The sequence below is a fragment of the Microcaecilia unicolor genome, chromosome 10 (genome assembly GCF_901765095.1).
Source record: "Microcaecilia unicolor chromosome 10, aMicUni1.1, whole genome shotgun sequence".
NCBI lineage: Eukaryota > Metazoa > Chordata > Amphibia > Gymnophiona > Siphonopidae > Microcaecilia > Microcaecilia unicolor.
The window spans coordinates 153,548,711-153,567,932 of record NC_044040.1 but is presented as its reverse complement, the minus strand read 5'-3'; the positions used below and the strand labels follow the sequence as shown (position 1 = coordinate 153,567,932).

At 42.3% G+C, this 19,222-nt stretch overlaps 1 protein-coding gene across 2 annotated transcripts in view; it reads left to right on the top strand.

Moving 5' to 3' along the window:
* Positions 1-19,222, top strand: part of LOC115478870 (glypican-5-like) — a 1,084,132-nt gene that overhangs the window by 604,678 nt on the left and 460,232 nt on the right. The window lies entirely within an intron of this gene.

Below are 19,222 nucleotides of genomic sequence, written 5' to 3'. Positions count from 1 at the left end.
CGCTGAAACTTCATTGTACCCACTTAAGGCAGCTTAATGGCTGGTATAAGTTGGCATGCCTAAGTTGTCTGTACAATGCGCTGGACTGATAATATTCTGTAAATTATATGCATCACATGGCGACATACCCATGGCCTACTCATGCTCCACCCATGTGTACACCCCCTTGCAGGTACACACTAACCCCCTAATTCTATAAAAGTCACCAAAAATGGTGTACATAAATTTGGGCATGCTCCCAATTTGTATGCACAAGTCAATTGAATAATGAGCCAATTAGTGCTAATAATTGACTTTTTAAAAGCAATTATTAGCAATAATTAGATTTAATTGGAACTTACATGTGTAAATTTATGCTTTGGATACACGCCTACATTTTACGCATTAATTTTTAAAAAGTGCAGAAATGGGAGGGTCATGAGCTGAATGGGGGCATTTCTAACACTTAAGCACATTTCTATAGAATGACAGGGATACATGCCTAATTTAGGCAAGTAGATTTGCACTATGTTTCAGTTGATGCAAATAGCCAAGCCTAAAGTTAGGTGTGAGTCCTGGGTGTAAGCGCTGTATTTATATGTCTACCTTTAAGCAAGGCTTACAAAATAGCACTTTTTTCGGTGCCGATTGTTTAGGCACCATATATAGAATCCAGCCTTAAGCGAATTTGGCATGTGCTGTATTTAACAGTGCCTCACACTTACACATATTTACATGTGTAAGTGTGAGGCACTGTTAAATACAGTACATGACAAATAGATGATGTCAGATAAAGACCTGTATAGTCCATCCAGTCTGGGTAACAAGATAAACTCATAGCATGAGGTACGATATGATACTTCATATGTATACCTGATCTTGATTTGTCCTTGCCATTTTCAGGTCATAGACCGTAGAAGTCTGCCTGGCCCTGTCCTTGTTCTCAAACTTCTGAAGTTGTCTTCAAAGCTCCCCCCCCCCCCCCCCCACACACACACACCAGCCCATCCAAATCTGTCCAGACACGATCAGGGCATAGGCCGTAGAAGTATGCCCAGCACTGGCTTTGCTTTCCAATTACTGGTGTTGCCATCTAATCACATCTAAGATTCTTTGGATCCATCCCTTCTAAACAGGATTCCTTTGTGTGCCAATTATTACTGGCAATGATGCACATAATTGCTAGTATTCTATAACCTACAAGTACATTTGGTGCCTATCATTAAGCACCAGCTTTTAGAATTGCCTTCATGGCTCCAAAGTTTGGCTGAAAGTTGAGCACAAATGTAGGAGCTTAGCTTTTTATGAATATCAGTCCCTTCGGCCCGATATTCAGACCGCGGGAGAAAGCCCAGCTATCTCCCGCGGTTGGTGCTAAACCCGGATATTCAGTGCCGGTCCATTTACAGTGACTGACATTGAATATCTGATTTAACTTTGACTGGTCCGATATTAACCGACCACACTGATATTCCGCGCTGGCCACTTAAAGTGAGATCTGCCAAAGTTATTCCACAAACTTGGCCACTCCCAGTTTAAAACATAACAGATAGTCAGTTATATCACTCGATAAAACCGGGTATCTTTAAGCCGCTAAGGGCTAGATTCTGTATATGGCACCTAGATTCGCGTGGAGATAAGCATGTAACTTAATTGGTGGAACAAGATAAATTAGCATTTGTAACAGCACTTAACAAGCAATAACGAGCACTAATTGGCAATAATAATAGTTTGTGCACGGAAATTGCTAAGCATATTACATAAAGAACTGTGCCTAAATTACAAAGTGCACAGTTCAAACTATACGCTTGTAGCTGAAAAGGGATGTTTATGGGCGTGTTTATGGGCATTCCAAAAGTTACAAACAAAAAAAGCAACACTGGGCCTTTAAAACTGAGACAACAGGAGTCTTTTATTGACAGATGACCCAATGTGCCGTGTTTTGGCGTTAAACAATGCCTGCCTCAGGGGTCTAACAACAAAACATATAACAACAAATAAATGAACATAATAATTAGAAAATAATAATAATAAAAGAGCACAATGTTAGTAAAATGCAAAACATGTATAAAATATAATGTAATGAAAGAATAGCATCACTATGAATTGTATGTATACATAGGTATTGCTTTAACTTAGTCTTAAAAATAATAAAAGTTATGCACGCAATTACAGAATATGGTTCAGTGCGCCTAAATCTACGCGTATAGATTTACACCAGGTTTTTATTGGCGTAAATGAATGGACATAGATTTAGGTGCTGCAGTATTGATAAGGCATATTCTATATACTGCAACTAAATTTTATAGAATACACTTATTTCCGCATGGATTTTTTAGGCACCATATATAGAATCTAACCCTAAGCAACAAACAATATTTAGTGCCAGAGAGCTGGCTATCTGGCACTGAATATCGTCAGATAGTCACTTAAGTTCCATTTTAGAGGCCATTTTCCTTTGCATATCGGGTGGTATATTTTTACTGCCATGAAAATAATGATAATGTTCTGGTTTCTCTATATGCTAAAATGAAAACAACTTGAAAATTCCTTTTACTACAGGGTGAAAATAATGTCTTTATTGTTTGATTCCTACATTGCTGATAAATTCAGTTGTTTTCAGTCAACTTCTAAATGATTGCCTCTGTTATGTATGTATATCTCATTATCTAGTAGTTAGAAAGAGCCCTTCACTGCTGATTTGTGTAGCTGGCTGGCTATTACATCCTCCAGTAGAATGATCAAATGCTCAATCAGTTGCAGTCCATGCTGAGCTGCATTCTATCAAGTCTAAGTATGTTGACATTCCAGTCTGATACCCTTTCACTATGTTGCTAAATAAGTTCAGTAGTCATGCATCGAGAAATAAGAGCAACCGGGAGCTTTAAGAGCTGATCGATTTTCTCTTAGTCAGTATCTTCATTTCTTCGTCTGTCACAAGCATGTGTGAGCCTCTGGTATCCGGGTCAACTTGACTCAGATTTATATATTCCTTTTCTTCCTTTTTTGAGTTATGATACCATAAATGTACTGGTGTGTGGTGTGTAACAGTATATTCAAAGCCTATCCACTTTTCTGTCTCTTAAGATCGATTTTAATATTTATATAGTGGTTAATCTATATTATGAAACCTAGGCTAATTCTATATAATTATTAAATTGCAAAGGGCTAAAGTTGTGAGAATAAAGAGATAAATGATTAGTTATATCCCAGTCGATATTCAACCCGTTGCAGCCAGCAGTTTTTAAATGCAAAACTGCTGCCGAAGAATTAGCCCTGGATATTCAGTGCCAGCCATGTTTGGACACCAGTACTAAATATCCAGGGCTAACTGGTGTGGCAGTGGCTGCCAGAGCTTATGTAGGTCCCAGCCAAAATTCAGCTGGGGCCCACTTAAGGCAGTTATGCAGGCTCTGGCTGAATATCGTCCAGGACCCACTAATATTGAAAAGGTGCCTTATGTCCCTCTGATCCCCCCCCCCCCTCTCACCTCCTTGATGAGGCAAGAGACTCCCTTTCCAGCCCCCTCAGGCAAAACCCAAAACTCACTCCTACCCTCCCATTGTGGCAATAGACTACCTCACAGCTTCCCCAGACCCATACCCCTTCCAACCCCCAATGCCCCCACTCAGAATAAGCCAACCTGGGTTTTTCTGAAAACCCTGGTGGTTCAGTGGGGGCGAGGGGAGTGAACCTCACTCGCTGCTGCCCCTAGCAGGTGCCTCTAGAAAATGGCTGCTGCAATGTGCATTTACCAGTTTAGCTATGCGGGTGCTAGCACTGAATATTGCTACCTCCTGCATGACTGTCGGCCCCTCCCCGGCTCTGTAGCTCAGCACAAAAGTGGCAGGTTTGTGCCAATATTCTGCGGTACTGCCTGGTTAAGTGTCACTGAGTATAAGCAGCTACTCCTGCCTGCTTAAATTGCTTTGAGTATCAGATGAATTGAAAATAAGGGTAATTTTTATTTCTGCATTTATTTAGAAACAGTTTTGACTGTACTAAAATAAAGGGTCTGCGCACTAAGCACAGGTGGGTCAAGTCTTTAACTGGGTGCCATAAATCAGGCACATAGATACAGCACACTGAGTGTGAATTCTATAACAGCACCTGGGCACCAAGATTATTAGTGTAAATCAACATCTATGTGTCTAAATTTCAGTGCACCCACTTATGCCATGTCAGTGCCAGGTATAAATGCATAACTTACAGCACTGTAAGTTGTACTTACAAATGCTGATCCCACCCATGCCCTGCCCATACTCTTTCCCTGTGAACATCTCTTTGCATTTATGTATAAGGGGCCTTTTTACTAAAGTACATAAAGCACTTAGGACTAAATTCTATAAGTGGCGCCAAAAAGTCAGCGCCAAAAAAATGCACTAAGAGCTATTCTATAAACAGTGCTCAAAGTTAGGTACTATTTATAGAATAATGCTTAGTGCCGGGAACTGTGCCTAACTTTAGACGTGAGGCTTTACACCAACTAAACCCTGATGTAAATCCTTACATGCAAATCAGGTGCAGATCTCCCTTATGCTTTAACAGCATGCATAAATTATGGGAATGCCCCTGATCCACCCATAACCCTCTCATAGCCACATCCTCTTTTTAGAACCATGCACAAAATTTATGCACAGATACTGGTGCCTAAAAATACGTGCACAATTTTTTAATAATGCCAATTAGTGCCGATAATAGATTGGGCCAAATTATTAGTGCTAATTGGCTCGTTATTCAATTAAATTGCATGCACAAATTGGGTGCACGTCCAAATTTGTGTGTACAATTTTAAGCACCATTTATAGAATTTGGAGGTTAATGTGCAGTTAATGTCTGGAAATAGGGTACCACATGACCTCATTAAGGGGTTGTGCAGTAGTTTGCCTGTTTCTGTGCATTAAACCATGTGTTACTGAATTTTTAAAGAAATTTTCGTTCAAGGGTTGTGGCACGGGAGGAGAATGGGTATGGAAATATTAGCCAGCTAGTGCATTACACTTACCACAAAATAACTGGGTAATGCAAAATCAACGTGCTGGTAAGTGGTCCTGTGTAACTCTCAGCAGGTACAATGTACTAATGGGAACATTAACACATGACGTGCAGTAAAAAATATCAGGAACCCCACTTGAATATCTGGGTTTAGCGCTGACCACGTTAGACAGCCTGGCTATCTTCCGTGATCTGAATATCGGAGCCATCATATTTTCTTTTTTGTTGTTGTTTTACATATATCCATAGGCGTAGACTGGGGGGGGGGGCGAGGGGGGGCAATGCCCCCCCAAACGACGAGGACGTGGACTGGCGCTATAATGAAAAAAAAAAAAAACCAGGCACGCGCTCGTCTCTGTCCGCTTCGCTGCTTCCCTGCCCTCTCTGTCTGCGTCCCGCCTTCCTCTGATGTCATTTCCTTTCGGGCGGGACGCAGACAGAGAGGGCAGGGAAGCAGCGAAGCGGACGGAGACGAGCGTGTCTATCTACCCCCTCTCTTCCTACCCTCCGGCGCAGGCAGCACCAATCTTCTCTAAGCCTTTCTTGTTCCTGGCAGCGGTAGCGACGTACACGCTGCCTTCAGCTCTGCCCCGAAGCCTTCTCTTCAAGTTCCTGTTCCCGCATAGGTGGGAACAGGAACTTGAAGAGAAGGCTTCGGGGCAGAGCTGAAGGCAGCATGTACGTCGCTACCGCTGCCAGGAGCACAGAAAGGTTGAAGAAGACTGCTGCCTGCACCGGAGGGAGGGAGGAAGAGAGGGGGTAAACGGAGTCACGATCCTGGACCTCGCGGGGGGGGGGGGGCAGCAGAGGGAAGATGAATGGGACTGGGAGGGTGGAGAGCAGAGGGAAGGAGTAAGAGATGGATGGGACTGGGAGGGGTGGGAAGCAGAGGGAAGGAGCAAGAGATGGATGGGACTGGGAGGGGTGGGTGGGAAGCAGAGGGAAGGAGCAGGAGATGGATGGGACTGGGAGGGTGGGAAGCAGAGGGAAGGAGCAGGAGATGGATGGGACTGGGAGGGTGGGAAGCAGTGGGAAGGAGCAGGAGATGGATGGGACTGGGAGGGGTGGGAAAGCAGAGGGAAGGAGCAGGAGATGGATGGGACTGGGAGGGTGGGAAGCAGTGGGAGAAGGATGGGACTGGGAGGGGTGGGAAGCAGAGGGAAGGAGCAAGAGATGGATGGGACTGGGAGGGGTGGGTGGGGAGCAGAGGGAAGGACCAGGAATTGGATTGGACTGGGAAAGGAGGTGAGCAGAGGGAAGGAGCAGGAGATGGATGGGACTGGGAGGGGTGGGTGGGGAGCAGAGGGAAGGAGCAGGAGATGGATGGGACTGGGAGGGGTGGGGAGCAGAGGGAAGGAGCAAGAGATGGATGGGACTGGGAGGGGTGGGTGGGGAGCAGAGGGAAGGACCAGGAATTGGATTGGACTGGGAAAGGAGGTGAGCAGAGGGAAGGAGCAGGAGATGGATGGGACTGGGAGGGGTGGGTGGGGAGCAGAGGGAAGGACCAGGAATTGGATTGGACTGGGAAAGGAGGTGAGCAGAGGGAAGGAACAGAAGATGGATGGGACTGCGAGGGGTGGGGAGCAGAGGGATGGACCAGGAGATGGATGGGATTTGGAGAGGTCAGGCACAGCAGAGGGAAGGAGCAGAAGATGGATGGGACGGAGGGATGGTGAGCAGAGGGAAGGAGCAAGAGATGGTTGGGACTGGGAGGGGTGGGGAGCAGAGGGAAGGAGCAAGAGATGGATGGGACTGGGAGGGGTGGGGAGCAGAGGGATGGACCAGGAGATGGATGGGATTGGGAGAGGTCAGGCACAGCAGAGGGAAGGAGCAGAAGATGGATGGGACTGGGAGGGGTGGGGAGCAGCGGGAAGGAGCAAGAGATGGTTGGGAGTGGGACTGGGAGGGGTGGGGAGCAGAGGGAAGGAGCAAGAGATGGATGGGACTGGGAGGGGTGGGGAGCAGAGGGATGGACCAGGAGATGGATGGGATTGGGAGAGGTCAGGCACAGCAGAGGGAAGGTGCAGAAGATGGATGGGATGGAGGGATGGTGAGCAGAGGGAAGGAACAGAAGATGGATGGGACTGGGAGGGGTGGGGAGCAGAGGGAAGGAGCAAGAGATGGATGGGACTGGGAGGGTGGGGAGCAGAGGGAAGCCTACTGGAAAGAAGACACTGCATAAAACAGAAGACACTGGGATCAAAGCGAATAGAAAAACTAAATGATCAGACAACAAAGGTAAATAAAAGTTTATTTTATTCATAATTTATTAATTGAAATGTGTCAGCTTTTTGAAATGTGCATCTGTGATATTTTGCCTGTAAATTTCATTTCCTTCCTCCATATTAGCATATTCATTTGCATATGTATATATGCAAATGATATGCTAATATGCTCCGCCCATTCTTTGCCCCCCCAAATGAAACAGTCAAACTACGCCTATGCATATATCTGTTCATTTTTATTGTAGTGATTGGCAAATGTCAGTTTTTGAAATTTGGAGCTGCTATCTTTATTTTGCACAGTATATCAGGACACATGTCACTGCTTCTATTTCTCTGGTTTTGTAATATATTGCAGAGTGTGGATTCTTAGGGATTCAGATTTAATTTTGTCAACATATTTTATTTTTAGTTTATGGTTACTTATTCTATATTTTGTAAGGGTTGGTATGTTCTCTGTGTGTGTGAAAAAGGCCAGATATTCTACCACTGAAAGTCTATGTAGGAGAAATTGGTAATAATCTGGCTTGTTTAGTTTTTCCAGTAGGTTTATTGATGTTGTAGTATCCACGACAATAAGACATAAGAGCTTACTCTTTTTCCTTTGTGGAATGCAGTGGTATATTATAAAAATACACTCGCTTATTTTTTTATTACTACTGTTTCACAGAGAAGGTATTGAATAATGATGGAAGGGTTTGCTTCCTGCAGAACTTTCCAGAGTCAGTCTAAATGTGCCAACATTGTCCAGTTCACACACTATTAGCCAACAAGTTTATACAATGTTAATTATGTTCAGTGGAAAATAAATCTGTTGGCTCAGGCTGCTTCCTGTGTGAATATTCAATCACTTTCATTATTGCTATCCACGTACAGTTCAAATTTCTCTTACTGACCTTTAAATGCATCCATTCTGCAGCCCCCCATTACCTCTCCTCTCTCATCCCTCCCTACATTCCTCCCCGTAATCTCCGCTCGCTGGACAAATCTCTCTTGTCGTCCCCCTTCTCCTCCACTGCTAATTCCAGGCTTCATTCCTTTTCCCTCGCGGCACCTTATGTCTGGAATGGACTTCCTGAGCCTGTACGCCTAGCTCCATCTTTACCTGTTTTCAAATCTATGCTGAAAACCCACCTTTTCACCACTGCTTTTGGCTCCTAACCACTACTCAATTCCCCTATCCTTGTTCCTTCTCACCCAGTACTTTCCTCACCCTTAATTGTCTTGTCTGTCTGTATTTTTAGATTGTAAGCTCTATCGAGCAGGGACTGTCTCTCTGTGTCAGGTGTTCAGCACTGCGTGCGTCTGGTAGCGCTATACAAATGTTAATAATAATGTATTACATATTAAGGGCATTTGTTTTAATTCATTTATCCAGTCCTTACATGCACATGGTTTTGCTTTTTAAACCCAAAGGTTTCCTATGATAGCATTGTGCTTATTTGAATTAGTTTTTCTGTATAAGTTTTGCTTATTTTGTCTTTATTTGAAATAAAAAAATTTAAAAATATCTTGTCAACAAGGGGCAGGGCAAAATGGGGGTAGGGGGCAGGGCTAGGTGGGGGCAGGGGGCCCACCGAACTGGTCTGTACATGACGCTGCAGTTGCTAAGACCAGCATCATTTCCCTCTGGCATTATATACTGCTCTTTGTTAGGGGACCACCTTCTCTACAGCAGCCCTGGCAGTGAAGTATAGGAGTTGTAGGGAAGCCAAAGTGAACTATTGAATATTGCATTTTTATCTTTTGGGGTTCCTTTACATACTCCTACCAATTGCCAACATCCCAATTTTACCACCATAAACTTGGGAATTACATATGTCAGCTCCGTTCTCATTGATTTTTCTCACTGATCACAGTTGTCTGAACAAGAATGCTGCTATCACTCTCTTTCCGTACCCTGCTTTGTACTCAATATTTTCTCTACTTTTTATTCTCTCCTCACCCCTCCCCCACCACCACATTCACTCTGTTTTCATGCATCTTTACCTACCGCTTGAGCACATTAATCTGACAAAATGTATTCTTGTGCTTAAAAATCCCATGCATTGATAAATTGATTAGTCTGGTGCTACTAAATTCTTTGTTATTTGTGCTTCTACAGACTAACATTGCTACCCCTTCTGGATTTTTATTTCTGATTCAACTAAACCCTCATGCACATGTTATTATTAGAAACAGAATATTTCAACATAAAAGGGCGCTTTAGTCTATTCAGTCATTCCATTTAAACCTATATATTGTATTGTATTGTAATGTATTAATGTACATTATCCATTTTTGACCTTTTCTAACTAATAACATCTACCTTTCATAAATAATTATATTAGGTTGAAAACAATTATGCTTATAGCGAATATAGAAACTGTTCAAAAATATGCTTGTGAAAGCATGACAAAAGACATAAGACCTTCTGTACTATTTCAGCAATACTAATAACTCATTTCACAATGACAAGATTCAACACCCATTAGGCAATTGTAATATCTTGAGGGAGTTACATTTTTCATATATGAATTTGTCTGTTTTCGTATAACCAACCAGGTTCCTTAAACATAAATCCAACTGGATGACATCCAGAATATAAATTACTTTTTTGACTTGACCAAATCACATTAAACTCAGATCAGGAATGTAACAAAGTCTTGTGACACTGAACGAAATTAATTTGGGCATAATCCTAATGCAACGTTTACTAAAATATGACCCCATTGTGTAACTACGTTTCTGCTTTATAAACTAATTTTTCTCATGTTATTGTACCTTGTTCACCCATACCAACATTCGTTAACCAATGAGAATTTATTTAAATGTTGTTATTCTCAGATTTGATCTCTTCCTTCCTCTTCATCTAGACCACGAGAAATCCTTTGTAATCACCAAAGATGCCTGAAAGTAAACATGCTTAATACATTCTACATGTGGCATTTTAGAAAGGATACACAAACCTGATTAGAGATGTCCAAGTCAGGCCGTGTTCAATTAGGCAAGTATTTTACAAAAGGGTCTGCCAATATAGATCCACTCCTAAATCAAATGCCGTGTGGACATCCCTGCAATGAAGACTTTCAGCAGGAGTAGCCATTGAGGAGAAGTAGATGGTGAGAAAATAAACATCCACCACCCTACCTTATAGATGTGTCAGGTTCAGCACTGCCACATAGGGATTTTAGACCACAGACATCACAGTGCCAAACATTGCACATCTGCAGAATCACGTTCTGCTCTCACCGCACCCCCCACCCTTGATGATAGCTTCCTGCTCTCCCACTTTTCAGGCCCCTCCGGTAGTCTCACAATACTACCACCGGAGATCAGCTCTATATAATGTTCCTTTATATGAGAAGCTGATTATTGACGGTAGTACCGCAAGACTACTGCCAGGGTTCAACAAGAACTATTTTGCACCCAGAGACAGACGGAGCAGGAGTGGAGGAGGACTGCCCCTGCCTCGTCCCTGGACCATCAAGGATGGCCCCAAGTAAGTCCCAAAGGTTCGTAGAGGTGATTGTGGGTGAGAGGATTATCAAGAAGGTTCTCATTTGGCCAAGGGATCGGATCGGGGGGGGGGGGGGGAGGTGCTGATTTGAGCGGGGAAGCTGGATCAGGAGGTGCTGAGCTGAGGGGATTGGATCAAGGGTGTGCTCAGTTGACCATAAGGAAATCAGATAACAGGTACTGAGTTGGGGTGATTGGATCTGGAGAGATGAGAGATTGGAAGAATTTGATTAAGGGAAGTTGGGGAGGATCAGATCAGGAGGGTTGCTGTTGTGGGGAGTAGGAAGGGGGGATCAGTTGTGTAAGATGGAAGTATTGGGGAGAGGATGCACTGCTTCAGGAGAGATGTGTTTTGTTTTTTCTTGGTGAGTAGGCCAGCACCACATTACCTGCAGTGTCAGATAGTGTGGGCTATCTGGCACTGCAGGTAACATAGTGCCATGTGGTATATGTCTGTCCTGTGCAGGTTAAATGTACAATAAATCTGTTACATTTACTGCACAGAGGGCCTCTTCTACAAAGCCATGCTGCCGATTCTCGGTGCGGCAAATGAGAGGAAGCCCATTCAATTCCTTTGAGCTTCCTCTCATTTGCCGCGCATGAATCGCTAGTGCGGCTTTGTAAATGAAGCCCACACTTTGCACGTACTGTGTTCTAGATTTTGTAACTAACGCATGGCAAGTGCAAAAAAACCTTACTACACTTTAGTAAAAGTGCCCACCATTAGCAAATAGGTCTCAATGCATAAAGGACTAGATTCTATCTATCATGACTAAAGATTTGGCACCAAAATGAAATTCAGTTAAGCACATTCTTTAAAGTTTACCTTAATTTAGGCGTACTTTATAGAATAAGCCTAACTTTCCATGTGGTTTGTAGAATATGCTGAGCACTGGTCCACGCGACTAAATTTAGTTGTGGCCAATTACACCAAGTAAAACATGGTATAAATTCCAACGCTGGGCCTTCAAGACTGAGACAACAGGAGTCCTTTATTAGCAAGTGACCCGACATGGGCCATGTTTCGGCGTTAAACAACGCCTGCCTCAGGGGTCAGGGTTTAATTATGAAGTATGCGAGATGTATGAGTCCAATTCCTCAAAACCTGAAGAAATTCTTCAAAAATGAGCGTGTCTGTCGAAAAAGACAGCCGCGGTGTTAAGATAAAACTCCTGTAGTAACCTTGTCGTTTAAGTTGTTTATATATAGAATCCTGGAGAAAGTGTATCATATGGTAATTAATGTGCATTATTGTATGCCGGTGCATGGTAACTCAGTAGTGCCTTGTAGTAAATATAGCTCTATGAGAGAAGCTGGTTCCAAGAAGTTTGTGTATGGAATCTATGTGGAGATAGAGAAGAGAGTAAAATTAAAGGAGAAGGAAATCAAGAGAAAGAGTTGTTTTTATTTTATAGTGAGTGTGTGAGTGATTTGTTTTGTTTATTTTTATTTTTTCATGGGGGAGGGGAAGGAAGGCACAATAGAATGAGGAAGGATACAGGGTTGTGCAATTTTCCTATGACTTTGACATTACCAGACAAACATGATTTCTAGGGTGGCTACTGCTATTGAGGAAAGCATACCAGCTGAACCAAGAAGGCAGGCATAGCCAGTGATCCTGGCATCACCTATTTATTGAATAGATGAAATGGGTAATTGCCCGGAGCCCACTGTCACCATTTTCATCAACAACCATAATGATCTTGGCAAGAAAGAGAGCAAAGAAATCCTAAATAGTGCATGCAGCAGCAAATTATTTCCTCAAAGGAACATTGCCTAAGTTTGCATATGCCTAGCAGCATTTCATCTCATGTATCCAACATTTCATGTATCTGTGGTTGAGGTGAGACTATTCATTCTAAAAACTGAAGTATGTGTAGCCTGCATTTTATTCTATAATGCAAAAACAGAGGGGCAGATATTTAACCCATGGTGGTCAGTCTTTTTTAAGCCATTTATAGACACAGGCTGAATTAACCCTGGATATTCAATGTCAGGCCATGTCTGAGCTTCAGCATTTAATATCTTTTTTTTTGAGTGTTGACTTATTAGGTGGACCCTAGCATCAGGTAACTATGATATGAATTATTCTTCCCAATATGCATCACTTTGCATTTGTCCACATTAAATTTTATCTGTTATTTGGATGCCTAGTCTTCCATTTCCCTAAGGTCTTCCCACAATTTTTCACAATCCATATGTGTTTTGACAGCTTTGAATAGCTTTCTGTCATTTTCAAATTTAATCCACTCACTTGTTGTTCTGAATTCCAGATTATTTATAAATATGTTAAATAGCACTGGTCCCAGTACATATCTCTGCGGCACTCCAGTATACACCCTCCTCCACTTGGAAAAATGGTATTTAACCCTTCCCTCTGTCTGTCCAATAACCAATTCCTTATCTGTAGAAGGACATTGCCTCCTATCCCATGATTTTTCATTTTTCTCAGGAGTTTCTCATGAGGAACTTTGTCAAAAGCTTTCTGAAAATCTAGATACACAACATCAACTGGCTCACCTTTATCCACATGTTTAGTCATGCCTTCAAAGAAACAAATTGGTGAGGCAAGACTTCCCTTGGCTGAAACCATGTTGATTCTGTCCCATTAAACCATGTTTGTCTATGTGTTTCATAATTTTATTCTTTATAATAGTTTCCACTATTTTGCTCAGTACTGAAGGCAGGCTTACCCATCTGTAATTTCCCAGATCACCCAAGAAAAAGGTCTAGGTGGTGGTGTAGATAATAGACTAAAAACTTCTACTCAGCTTGCGGCAGCGCCCAAAAAAGCAAATAGGATGCCAGGAATTATTAGGAAAGGGATCGGTGAATAAGACCAAAAATACTATAATGCCTCTGTATCGTTCTGTGGTGCGACCTCACCTTGAATATTGCATTCAGTCCTAGTTGCAGTATCTCAGAAAAGTTATAGCGGAATTAGAAAAGATTCAAAGAAGAGCGACCAAAATGATAAAGGGAGTGGAACTCCTCTCATGTGAGGAAAGGTTAAAGAGGTTAGATTTCTTCAACTTGGAAAAGAGATGGATGAGGGGAGATATGATTGAGGTCTACAAAATCCTGAGTGGTGTAGAATGAGTAGAAGTGAATCGATTTTTTTTACTACTTCCAAAAAGTACAAAGACTAGGTGACACTCAAGGAAGTTACATGGAAATACTTTTAAAACAAATAGGAGGAAATATTTTTTCACTCAACAAATAGTTAAGCTCTGGAACTCTTTGCCGGAGGATGTAGTAACAGTGGTTAGTGTATCTGGGTTTAAAAAAGGTTTGGACAAGTTCCTGGAGGAAAAGTCCGTAGTCTGCTATTGAGACAGGCATGGGAAAATTACTGTTTGCCATGGGATTGGAAGCATGCCAGGTACCTGTGACCTGTGATTCTGTTGGAAACAGAATACTGGGCTAGATAGACCATTGGTATGGCCCAGTATGACTTTTCTTGTGTTCTTATGACTACTTGACCAGCTTCTGTTAACTTTTTCAGATATTGTTGCCTGTCTTCCTCTTTCTGCGATCTCTTGTAGTTTATAAAGGCTAAACTCTTGTCCCTTACCTTTTCAGCTACTACTTTTGAGAACCAAAGTGGCCTCCTTTTCCTCTTATTTTCCTTTCAAAAAGTTTTGCTGCCCTTGCAATAGCTCCTTTCAGTTTTGCCCACTGCTTTCCAACTTCTTCCAGTTGTTACCATTCCTTGAGATAATCCCCCATCTGTACAAAGTTAGTTTTTGAATGAATTCTCGCCACACCTATCTTAATATTAAACCACACCATCTAGTGATCACTGGATGCTAGATGATCACCTACTATAACATCAGAAAAGCTCTCTCCATTAGTAAGCACTAAGTCCAATATGGCCCCATCCCGTGTGGATTCCACTACCAACTGCTGGAATAGTTTCCCCTATAGAGAATCCAGGATATCCCTGCTTCTAACAGACCCCACAGTAAGGATACCACATTCAACATCTGCCATTATTAAAATCACCTTTTAGTAGTTCTTCTCCTTTCACAGATATATTTGAATGTCTTCAATTCAACCTCTGCCCATTTCTTCTATCTGTGAAGGAGGCCTGTATATCACACCAATGTAAATAATTTGCCATTCCCTCTTTCAAGATTGACCCACGATTCCTCACCCTTACTCCGTAGGTCCTGCAGTGGAGTGGCTTTATTATAATCTGTAACATATAATGTCACTCCCCCTTCCTTTCTTCCTACCTTGTCTTTCCTGAACAGTGTGTAGCCTGGTCTAACTATATCCCAGTTATTCAGGCACCCACAGTTATGCCAGTGATAGACCTGGTTTAACTGTGGGCACCCAAGTATGACAAGGGTATGTTTATCTTACAGTATTCTATAAGTTGCATGTGTAAGTGGCAGCCCCATCTGTGCCTTTCCCATGTTCTACCCATGTAAATGCCCCCTTGTATTTATGCACTATGGAAGGATTTCAATAAATGGCGCAAAAAAGTTAGTCACTGAAACAATTGTGCGCTAAACGTTATTCTGTAAAGGGGGTTCAGTGCCTAAATTTTGGGTGCCATAAACAGCAGTTGTAAACATCAGCACCCAACTTAGATGCATTTGGAGCAAATGCTGTAAATCCACACGCAACATTTTAGAATGCTCCCAACATGCCCATGGCCACACCCCCTTTTCAGATATGCACAATTGAAGTTAAGCACCGTACTTTATAGAGTAGTGCACAAATTTTTAAGACTGTCAACTAACATCAATAATTGGTTGTTTCCAAGATCATTAGTCAATTTATTTGCGTGCGCATCTCCAACGTATGCACAAAGCTGGGCGCAGAAATTTGGGTGTGATATATAGAATCTAGGTGTATACCATTTACCTGTGCCATTACAGAATAGCACTTACATGTATTGGAGCCATTTATACCCACAAGTGTACACTTACCCGCCATAGTGACGCATAGGAGCCGACTCTGTGGGTGCTGTTGGTGCTTGAGCACCCCCAATATTGAGAAAATTCCTTGTATGTGTCCAGGGAGGGGTTATTTCCATTGGGCTTAGCACCCCCAATAATCTTGAAAAGTGGGCTCCTATGAGTGACAGTATTCTGTACACTTTCATGCTGTCATAGAATTGCTGTTTTAACCCTCCATTGTCTCAAATGCAAACTTAGATTATGAGCCCATCAAGGACAGAATAATACCTATTGCACCTGATTGTAACTTGCCTTGAACTACTGAGTAAGGTGTGAGCTAAAATCCAAGCCCAATTAAAGAAAATATACCTAGAGGAGAAGACCTTGATATTACTCTAAAGACCTGCTATGACTGGACTAGCTACTTGGAATGCTGCTGCTGCTGCTGCTGTGTGTGTGTAGAGGTGTGGGGGGGGGGGGGGGGGGAGCAGAGGGTATGCAGTTAAAATATTTTCATTTGCTGGGTTTTCTTTTATATTGCTTAATTTTGCATTGATTTTGTTTGTAGCATTGCATTTCTGTTAGTAATAGTGTGCACTATTCAGAGCACATTACATGAAATTGAATGCTCTATTATAAAATGATTTAAAAAATGCACATCCTCACTGTAGGGTGGTGGGTGATGGAAGGACTGTGGCTTGTCCACGAGTATCTGCTTTGCATGCAGAAGGTCCAAAAATCAATTTCCAGCAGCAACTCCAGGTAGGGCAGGGAAAAGACCCTGAGGAAATGCTATCAGTATTTTCTTTATTCAATTTTTCTCTCCTTTTGCTCCTGCTTATAAGATGGAAGAGGAAGGAATACGTTGTTCTGTGTGTATTTTAACCCTTCCCTTCCAGGCCCTGAGTTCCCCCCACCCTTGTCATTGAGAGGCAAGTGCAAAAAAGGAATGCAAAGCTGTGCGTGTTTTTGTACATATAACTTATCTCCCCTTTTACAAAGCCACACTAGTGGCTGCCGTGTGACAATGCTAACACAGCCCATGGCATTCCTGCACCGGCAGCCGCTAGCACAGCTTTGTTAAATGGGGAGTTAGTAACTGATACAGAAAGGAAATTGGCTCATAAAATGTGTCTGTGTAAGAATGTGTGCTTACCTTGTCGCACTGTTATTTGAATCCTGTGTTAATAAAGGCATTAGCTATTACTCCTCAATGCAGAAAATTGCACAAAAGGCCTGAAGACCAATTGCAGAGGAGTTTGTATTTAAAATGATTTAACTTGGCAGGAAAGGTTCTTTCCCAGTTAAGTTGTGATGAGTGGGTCATCCCCAGATTTTCAGCAGCACTTAACTGCATAGTACTGCTGAAAATCCAGTGAGACCTCTGTAGCAGGGCCGCCGAGAGACAGAGCCAGGCCTGGGGCAGAGCCGCCCCAGCCTTCACCCCCTCTCAGGATGCAGCTGCCACCACAGAGGTTAGATAACTGCTGCTGCCTCCCCTTGCTCACTGCCCCACCCCCTACCTTCTGCATCAGTTTGTCTGCTCCTCCCCGGGCCTGTCTCTCTCCTGCTCCTGTGTGCCGTGACCGGGCTATCACGTTCACGCAATCACCCAGGTCACGACAGGAGCAAGAAAGAGACAGATCCCGGCACCGGCCCTCCCTTGGAGGCTAGGCCTGAGGAGTTCCCCCCCCCCCCTTTTCCGCGGCCATGCTGATTGGTGCCAAGTGGTCCATGGGCAGTCTGTGGGTGGAGTCAGGATGTCACCTGGATTTACCTGTTTAGTTGAAACATTCAGTCCGTTAACTGGTAAGCACCCAGATAAAGTTAGGACAGAAAAAAGCTTGACCTAATTTTATCTGGTCTGTTATCTGAACACCAGTATGAATATGTGCTGCCAACTTGATAACTTCCAGCAGTCGGACAGATCTGGATATTCAATGCTCTTGTATGGATTAGGCACAGTATTGATTATGCGGCTTATTTACTGTACAGGGCTGTCAGCACCTTTAAATTCATTGACCACTGTGGGCTGATGATCAGGACCTCAGTTTTTTAATGTTGCAATTTTAATTCTTGGTCCAGTGTAGAATAATGGGCTAGCATTAGTGTAGGTCGCTGTGCCAGTATGATTAACTTGTCATTCTTCTTTAGTAGGTGAGGTAGGTGAGGAAGAAGTGGTTCCCCTTTCCATCTCTCAGTATTGTAAAAACATATAGCATCTGAGTTTTTAAACCACTCAACCCTCAATATCTCACAAAAACGTTATCAGATGGAGTGCCCCACCCTTCTGACTTCTTTTACCCCCCCCCCCCCCCCAGTATTTGCAATAATTTGCATAGCACTCATTTACTGCATTGTGAGTAAATATTATTCATCTGTATATTAAAAACTTCTTTGTAGCTATTTTCAGTTTGCAGAGCGTATTAACTCATTGTGTTGTCCCCTGAATCATTATAGCAGGAAGCTGCTTCCTTTGCTGTTTCTCTGTCCTCCTCTTTATTGTTATCTGATTCATTTCTGTTAACAAGACTCTGTCTCCTGCATAAAGCCCTAAATTTGGCAAGAGACCCACCTGTTTTCAGCCAGTCAGATTATCATTTTTACAAAATGAGAAAAAATATTCCAGGTTGAATATCTTCAGATAATGAAACATTTATGTGACTTGAGATTTTTTCAGAATCAAGGCCTTGATGTTCAGTATACAGGATTTCTATGTCTTCACCAGCTAGCTGTAAACTCACCTTATTGGCCCTGGTGCTCAGCAATAGGTCTCTTGTTTCTGTTGCAATATATATATATTTAAGTCCCCAGAAGTAGTTAAATGACTATGAGAGAATGCTGAATAAATGTGAGGTGTCATAGATTAGTTTCAGGAATATTAAGGAAACAAAGAATTTAGTTCAGAAATGATTTCAGTGACTAATTAACTGTGAGTAATGACATATAATTTAATACAGGCAGTTAAGCTGATGAAGAAAGAGAAAACTGTGGGAACTTGATTGTGCTGGTGGGAATTTAAATTCCACTGACAAACCTTGAGCTCCTTGCAAATTTATGATTCGTGCAAAAGTTTAGCTATTGAATCAGAGCTTTATGGTTGGTTTAAAGTGGTAAAAAACATAGATTTAACTAAGGGAAGTCATGCCTCATCAGTCTGCTACATTTTTTGAAGGCATGAATAAACATGTGGATAAAGGTGAATCAGTTGATGTAGTGTATCTAGATTTTCAGAAAGCTTGTGATCAAGTCTCTCATGAAAGACTCCTGAGGAAATTAAAAAAGCCATGGGATAGGAGGCAATGTTCTGTGTAGATTGGGACCTGGTTAAAAAAAAATAGAAAAACAGAAAGTAAGATTAAATGGATAATTCTTTCAATGGAAGAGGGTGAATAGTAGCATGCCACAGGGATTTGTACTGTGACCAGTGCTTTTTAACATATTTACAAATGACAAATGGAAATAGAATGATGAATGAGGTGGTCAGATTTGCAGAAGACACAAAGTTATTCAAAGTCAGGACATCTCAGTACTTCTGGTATTTTAGAACAGGATTGGACAGCACAGAGCCTGTTCTAAAATGCATGTACAAATGGACATGTATTCCAGTGGCGTAGC